We start from the raw sequence: 8,661 nt of genomic DNA on the forward strand, positions 1-8,661 counted from the left end.
TCAGAAAGTTCCTGGAGCGGTGGTCATTAATTTCTAACCGCTGCTCCAGGGACTGGATGATGTTGATAATTGAAACTGCCAAAGACATCATGGCGACCTTAAGTCGAGAAATTTCGGAAATGGAGGAAAAATTGAAAGCGTCAAATGCAGTTGAAGAAGCCCAAATAAAGTTAGATAAAACCTTAGCAGAAATGAAAGATTTTGAACTCTATCTGACCAATAAAAAATCTGAAAAGTTGAGAAAGGATATTAGATGGTTCACAAAGGAGAAAGCATATCCATATTTGAACCCGAATTATTACCAAGATGATGGGTCCAACAGTTATGCCACAAACCAAACTAATAATTACAATAGGCGCTATACCAACTTCTCAGATACGGGCTCTTCGGAATCTGACAATGACAATCAATATGATTCTGGTAACGGTCAATACCACCCTGGACCATATAGAGGTAGGCCATTTCAGCGCCCCTTCCCAGGTCGTGGTTTTTTACCACGGGGACAATTCAGGGGGAGGAATGTCAGATGGCAACAGGACAGGGGGGGACAACAACATCAACAGATGCCCCCACAACCTCAAAGGTATGTGAAAACCAGAAACCAACAATATTGGTGGTAAAGGAGAGAGATATAGGGACGATGCCAATATATAATTTATCAACGACAGAACTTAAGGCAGAAGAATTATCCCTATTGAGTCGAGGTCTATCTTTTGTCCCGTCTACTCCTTTAAACAAGTTCAAGCTCCATGAGGATCTTTTCTCCTTTTTCAGAAAAGTAAGACTTAAAAAATTCTTTATGCATAGATCAGAAGAGGTAGAGAATAGCAACCTATCACAATGTAAACCCCCCTCCACGCTTACTCCTACATTAGACATGGTAGGCCCAGAATGTAATATATTTGAACAGAACGTCTTGAAAGACATTGAACGTATAGTTAAACATCCTACCAAGCCACGATTCAATATATCACACATAGAAAATATGGCCCTGAATAATATCAAGAATAACCATTCTCTGATCATAAAACCCTGTGACAAAGGAGGTGGGATAACGGTCTTCGATAAAGAATTGTATAATACCAAGATGCATGATATGTTATCAGTACAGGACCACTATAGACCAGCGCAAACTAGAGAGCTTATGAGACTTAACACCCAAATTCAGGAAATGACGAATGAGGCCCTAAGTGAAGGACATATCTGTGAACAAGAACACAGATTCCTTAACAGAGAGTGTCCGGTTATACCTGCTCTTTATGGCCTCCCGAAAACCCATAAAAATGAAGACAACCCTCCTATGCGTCCTATAATCAGTACCATAGGATCAAGTACAGAACCACTGTCCAAATATGTGGACTCTTTCCTCTGTCCACTAACACAAAAATATGCTTCCTTCATTCGAGACACGGGGGATATGATCAATAAAATTGAGGGGATCCCCTTTGACGGCGAATTGGAGACACTGGTAACGCTTGACATTGAGGCGTTGTATACCAACATACCTCAATGTCAAGCGTTACATTCTGTGGCCGCTCTCCTGCAGAGATTCCCAGATAATAGACCAGATGGATTTATTCTGCAGTGTCTTGAAGTTGTTCTATACAACAACTACTTTGAGTTCAATGGGTCCCTCTTTAAGCAGATCAAGGGGACCTCAATGGGGGCTTCATGCGCCCCTAGTGTAGCGAATGCATTCATGGGGGAGTGGGAACTCACCAACATATTTAATGAGACAGCACCATTTTTTGAAAACGTCTCCTGTTGGAGACGTTTTATAGATGACATATTTTTTGTTTGGAAGGGAGAAGGTAACATGTTAAAAGAATTTCTCCTGTGGATTAATGCAAGCAACAATAATTTGAAATTCACTGCTAATTGCAGTGATAGGAAAGTAGAATTCCTGGATATTACAATTGATGGCACTGAAGGTCAATTGAAGGTAAGCCTATACAGGAAACCTACTGCGAAAAACACCATCTTGCAATTTGGAAGCTTTCATCCAAACTGTCAGAAAGATTCTATACCGTTTGGGGAGTTCCTCCGCATACGGCGGAATTGTACAGATATGGAAGCATTTCACAGACATGGTGATGCTCTCAAGATAAGACTCCTGAATCGAGGTTACCCACATCGGTTAGTACGCCATGCATATAAGAGAGCAAAGTACTATAACAGGGAAGCCCTACTGCAGGGTAGTACACGTGCCTCGGTGGATCAAATCGTATGTGTGATCAATCACTCCTCTATGAATTTTAAGATAAAAAATGCTATCAAGAAAAATTGGAGGATATTGAACACGGATGAGAATGAACCTCAGCTACCCCAACCTCTTGTAGCGTATAGAAAAAATCGGAACCTCAGGGATCTGTTGGTTCATACGCGCGAGAAAGCCAAAGAGAAATTAGTACAGAGTTCTGTCACGGGTTTACCCTGTGTATTGGGCAATCATAGATGTGGAGCTTGCCACGCATGTGGTTCAGCGATGGTCACAGATTGCCTTAAACACAATAATGTAGAAGTGAAACTCAGATCTCTTACAAACTGCAGAAGCTGTAATATTGTGCATATATTATTTTGCCCCTGTGAACTCCCTTACATAGGAGAGACAGGCCGCGAATTTCGGATACGTCTGAGTGAGCACAAATCGGCTATAAGGACAAAAAAAGTGTCAGCACCATTGGTACAACATTTTCTAGATCTTAACCATACTGAAGACGACCTGAAATGGTGTATTCTGGAAAAAATCCAACACAAAATGGGTAAAAAAATAGACATTACTCGCAAGAAACGTTTCACGTTTTGGATTTTCCACTATGACAGCGTCCGGAAAGGTCTTAATTCAGATATAGCCTGGTATGTTACAAAATGATTCCAACTATTATGCTACTCAGAAAAGTAACAACCGCAGGCAGTACCAATACTAGGAATAAGAGTGTTCTCAGGTAGCATGTTTTCATAGTGTTTGTGAAACATGCAAGACCGAGAGGAGATAAACATATTGCAATGATACTTGGGGTACTTTTGAAGATCCATATAATTTATGCATCTGTGTATCATCATACCATCATTTCCTCCTCTGAAGGCGCCCGTTTGGAGAAGAGCATAAAAATAATTATACTCGTATGTGTATTGGTTGATTGCCACACATGAATATTAATTTCCTGCCATTTAAAAACGAGTAGTATTTACAGCCCGGTATCATTCTATGGCGATATGGAATATATTCATATCAACTTTCGGTGTGAGTGAAAGGTCGAGAGGAGCGTTGCACACTACAAGATGGTGTACACGTAAAGTCCTGTCTTTATTTCGAATGGAACATGCACCGCGCCTCCTTAAGGAATCTCGCAGTGTACGAGTGAAAGGTCGATAGGAGCGTTGCACACTACAAGATGGTGTGCATGTAAAGTCCTGTTTCGATCTCGAATAGAACTTGCACTGCGTCTCCTCGCGATACCTCGGAGTGTACTATTGATTGGAAAGAGGGCGCTGAGTATTTAAAAGCCGTTAACATACATGCGGCTCGCTTTGAGCTATACTTTGCAGAGGCACAACGGGTTGAAGTACAATGACGGAGTCCTAAGAGAGAAGGTAAGAGGCTATGAGAGGCAGTGAGAAATGGGAATGGGGCGCGTAATGATCAAACCACGGCAATAATAGTCGGAGTTTGTAGAGCCTTCTTAACTGGCAGTAAGGTAGTGAGAACGTAGGACCTTTATTTGTCGGGCCCTGGGTCTGATTGTGGAGTTGAGGCTCGGGCTATGCCTCTTTGCTAAACCACTGAGATTGAGCCGTAAGTCGAATTCAGGCAGTAGGGCCATCCCATTATCAGGATGACAATACAGAAGTCTTCAGAAAAAATGTCAAAACTAGGTAGAAACATTTCTGGCATCAGAGGGCATAGATGACTGATGTGCGTATACATATCCTTTTTTAGGTATTGCATAAAAGATTTCATGAGAACACCATGGGTGACAACCTAAACTAAACCACAGCGCAGATATAAAGAAAAGGGAAATTGAAAGGACGCCATCCCTAAGGTGAGTGGAGTGAATAGTGGTGCAAGATAATGCCCTTATGTAACATATGGCAACGCAGGGTATTTATGTGTGCATACGTATTCTTCTCTAGGTATTGCAAAGGATATCATATTGGACTATCGTGAGGAATTTTTAAAAGCAACTACAGTACAGATACAACTAAGGGAAATTTAAAAGAGCGCTATTCCCAAGGTTAGTAGAGGTAATATCTGTGGGGCAATAATCACAAGTGGATACCGTAGTGCGTGAGAGAAAAATTAAAACATCTCCTATTTTCTCGTGTATAGGACAATACTATCGCTGTATATCAGAGAACTGGAACAAATCGTTGGCCCTTACATAATATGTGGACCTCAATCTGTGTGCATAAGTAGGTAAAATGAGGCTATTAGAAATCTTGCTACATTCATTCTCTCATACTAGAACGCTAATAGTGGCTCCTTTTATTTATTTTTTGTCATCATAGGATCGATTGACAAAAAATTCCCCGAACTTATAAACGGACAACCCTGTATTTCTAGGGATATCATTTGGTATATTGGAATTCCTATTCTTCGCAAGTAGCAACATTAACTGGTTAGTATAATTAGAAGTGAAAACTGGGGGACTATATGTAATAATCTTGTTTGTCCAACTACTTTGCAGAGCGAGCCTTTAAGTCTCTTGCCTGCACCTATGTCCCTGACTTGATGGGTCATGTCATTGTCACCCCTTCACTTGGGTGGTTGTGGGCTGGATTGATGTGGACCAGACAATTTAATTAGAATGAAAGCCTTTAGATTTGAATTCACTTGTATGATAGTACACTATGCTAATGTTTTGTATATGTATTTGTAGGTCCCCTGGAGCCCACATGTGTTATATCTTTACAAGGTCCTGAAGAAGGTGGTGTTTGGACAACTTTTAAAACCACCGAAACGCACGTAGACCATTCTAGTGCTGGGTCTCATATATTTTTTATAGAGACATCTTGAGTACCTAGTTGGGATATAGTTGGTATTGATGGTGTGAGAGTGGAATTAGTGGTATGGGAGTTGTGGTGTATGAATGAAGTGATCCAGGGGGATTTAATGATATTAGGTGTGTTTTTTATGTAATTTTTTTAGAAATAGTAGCAGAGAAATATATGTATCAATGAACATATGCATTGTTGAACTGATGTCTACTGTTTGTTAAGTGTTAAATGGACTGAATTTAGATAAAAAAGAAATGAAATATGAAAAATAAAAAATAATTAAGAAGTTTTTGATACAAATAAAAATGAATTTTTGAGATAAAATGCTGTGTTCATAAAGTGTACTTTTTGAATTGAATAGTGAAATGATGTGAAGTAATTTTTGTATGCAAATAATTTGGTCGATGAGGGAAAACTTTGATACTATCATAAGATAGTCTATAACCACGATTATAGTGGTTTTTCCTTGGTCTTTGGGGAGTCCAACAATGAAGTCAACTGAGAATTTCTCCCATGGGTTCTCCGGCGTGGGCATAGGTTGCAACAGTCCTTGAGGTTGTTGACGATCGGATTTCATCCGGGCACACTTTTATCCATTGACGAAGATCAGGCTGGATAGAAGGCCACCAGAATTGTCTCAATGCCTTTTCTAGTGTTTTCACATACCCCATATGACCAGCATAAGGGGTATCATGACACCAAGAAAACACAGTTCTCCTCAATGGTTTAGTGGGCACGAGTACTTGAGTGCCTCTCATGGGAACACCTTGTTTCACCTTCCACTCGGCATGATGTCTAAGCCAGGTTCTCCACACACAGGTTTGTACTCCTCTTCTTACGTCCGACATGAAATCCCCTGTTTGGGTGACACACAGGACTTTGGAAGGTTCGACAATAGCTCTAGTAGGCGTGGTGGTATGCAGTGTTGGGTTTTCCTGTCTGGTTAGAGCATCCGCCTTCTTGTTATTAATAGAGGTCTGGAAGTTATGATGAACCGGTATTCCTCAAAAAACAGCATCCATAGTAACTGTCTTGTTGTAAGGTGACGTGCTGCTCGCATAAACTGTAGGTTTCGATGGTCGGTATACACCGTCACTTGGTGTTTGGCACCCAACAGCCAATGCCTCCACTCCAAAAACGCATCCCGGATCGCTAGCAGTTCCTTTTCTGCTATTGTGTAATTTGTTTCTGCTGGTTTCAGCTTTCGAGACATAAACGCTATTGGATGTAGGAGTCCAGTGGTTTCTTCTCTTTGGGACAGCACCACTCCTAACGCAACTTCGGATGTGTCGGCCTCCACTATGAAAGGTATTTCTGGATTGGCATGCGTAAGAACCGGAGCTGTTGAAAAAGCAGCTTTCATCTGATCAAAAGCGTCTTGTGCTTCCATATCCCATAAAAACGGAACATTCTTCCATGTGAGCCTAGTCAAAGGTGTTAGAATAGCAGAGAATCCCCAGATGAAGCGTCTGTAGAAGTTGGCGAATCCCAACAGTCTCTGAATATCCTTGACATTGCACGGGCGAGGCCACTCCTTCACTGCCTTGACTTTTCTTTCAGCCATGACCTGACCGGACGGGGTGAGCATCACTCCGAGGAATTCCACCGTGGTTACATGAAACTCACACTTGGTGATTTTACAATAAAGATGGTTGTGTAATAGAGCCTGTAACACCCGTCTCACATGTTCTATGTGTTCTTCCGTCGTATTGGAATAGACCAGGATGTCATCAATATAGACCACGACATAAAGATCAAGATACTCCCTCAATACTTCGTTTAAGAAATACTGGAATGCGGCCGGGGCATTACAAAGCCCGAAGGGCATCACCAGGTATTCAAATAGCCCATACCGCGTTTTGAATGCCATTTTCCATTTGTCCCCCTGACGTATGCGAACAAGATGATATGCGCCCCTGAGATCAAGCTTAATATATATCTTGGCTTCTCGTACTTGTTCCAACAGCACAGGGATTAATGGTAAGGGGTACTGGTTCTTCACAGTGATGGTATTAAGTGCCCTGTAGTCTATACAGCATCTTTTTTCCCCGTTGGCTTTCGGGATAAATAACAAAGTTGAGGCAGCTGGAGACCTTGAAGGCCGTATGTATCCCATGGCAAGATATTTATCCAAGTAAGCACGTAGGACCTCATTCTCTGGCACCGTGAGAGCATATATCCTTCCTTTAGGGACCACAGCCCCGGGGACAAGATCTATTCTGCAGTCATACTCCCGGTGTGGCGGGAGCTCCTCGGCTTGAGTATCACTGAACACCGCTTCGTATGTCAAATAACAAGAAGGCAACGACACTTCCTTTTCAGCAGCGGTGGCTATGAATTGTATAGAGGCCAAAGCCCGCGAAGGGCCATCCAGCACAGTAAAACAATGCGTCATACAATACTCGGACTTGAACTGTACAGTTTTGGAGGTCCAATGTATAAAAGGCTCATGTTTTTGTAGCCAAGGGAGTCCCAAGATGACGCCGTATTGTGGTGCATTGATAATGTTGAATGACAACCTCTCATGATGGTATCCGTTGTAGGTAAGTTCATATTCAGGAGTGTGGTATTTAATGGGTCCTGCTTCCAGCTCCTTTCCGTCCACAGCGTACACAGTTTCCGGATGATTCTTGGTAATAAGAAGCGCTCCTAAACGTTTAGGTTCTGCAGAATCCATGAAACAACCCGTAGGACCGGAATCCACAATAGCGCTGATGTCTTTTTCTACGGAAGCAATAACCATAGACATGTCAAGAAACAAGTGGTTCTTCTCCTGAACACAGCCGGGTGTTATGGAAGGGATGATATGTTGGCTTGATGGTTCCCCTTCTTCCACCTTCAAGCTTGGTAGTTTTCCGGCTCCTTGTTCGCGATTCCTGCTGCGATTTACCCGGTTCGATATCTCCCAGGTTTTGGTTTCACCGGACAGTCCCTCAGGTAGTGTCCTTTTTTGCCACAATAAAGACAAAGGCCTTGCTTCCGGCGGTGATCCCGTTCACTCAGCGTCAAAGAGGCCCTCACCGCCCAATCTCCATTCGTTCTGGTGATGTTGATGATTTCGCCCTTTGACCAACACGCTCATAGGGCATCACAGACCGATCTTTTTTCTTATGTTCTCCCTTCCGCTCCTTCATCCTATGGTCCAGACGTAGTGTAAGCTTGATAAGGGCGGAGCACGTACGGGGTTGGGGATTGATGTGTGCCAACACATCCTTAAGTTCATCGCTTAAGCCCTGATAGAAAAGGGCGGATTTTTTGGCTTCTGGCCAATCAGTCTCGGTCACCAACCGACGTAAGCTATTTAGGTATGTAACCAATTCTGCAGAGCCTTGCTTCAATTCCAGAAGCTCCCGATCGGCCGTAAAGGTTTCAGCCCTACGATCGAACGTTTTCCCGAATTCCACACGGAACTCGCCCCAATCATAAAGTAGAGGGTCATCGCGTCTAACTACGTGGACTGCCCACTGAGCTGCTTCTCCCCCTAAATAAGATATCAAAAAAGCCACCCTAGCCTGATTTGTAGAAAACATTTTTGGTTTGCACATGAAGTGTAGTAACACTTGGGTCATGAATACCTGCACCTTCTTGTTATCCCCATAAAACCTCTCGGGGGGGCAAGGGTATTTGTGTAGGCATCTCTACAACCACAGAGGTGTGAGGGGC

The 8,661-nt window shown here is 42.6% G+C and overlaps 1 long non-coding RNA gene across 1 annotated transcript; it reads left to right on the plus strand.

Annotated features, from left to right (window-relative positions):
- Positions 1-3,460: 3,460 nt before the first annotated feature.
- Positions 3,461-5,240, plus strand: LOC144827782 (uncharacterized). The gene is made up of 6 exons (XR_013610367.1): positions 3,461-3,594; positions 3,941-4,043; positions 4,135-4,235; positions 4,331-4,413; positions 4,510-4,619; positions 4,881-5,240. It is a non-coding gene; the product is annotated as an uncharacterized LOC144827782 (long non-coding RNA).
- Positions 5,241-8,661: the final 3,421 nt, after the last annotated feature.

This window comes from Lissotriton helveticus, chromosome 4_1 (genome assembly GCF_964261635.1).
Source record: "Lissotriton helveticus chromosome 4_1, aLisHel1.1, whole genome shotgun sequence".
In the NCBI taxonomy this organism is placed as follows: Eukaryota; Metazoa; Chordata; class Amphibia; order Caudata; family Salamandridae; genus Lissotriton; species Lissotriton helveticus.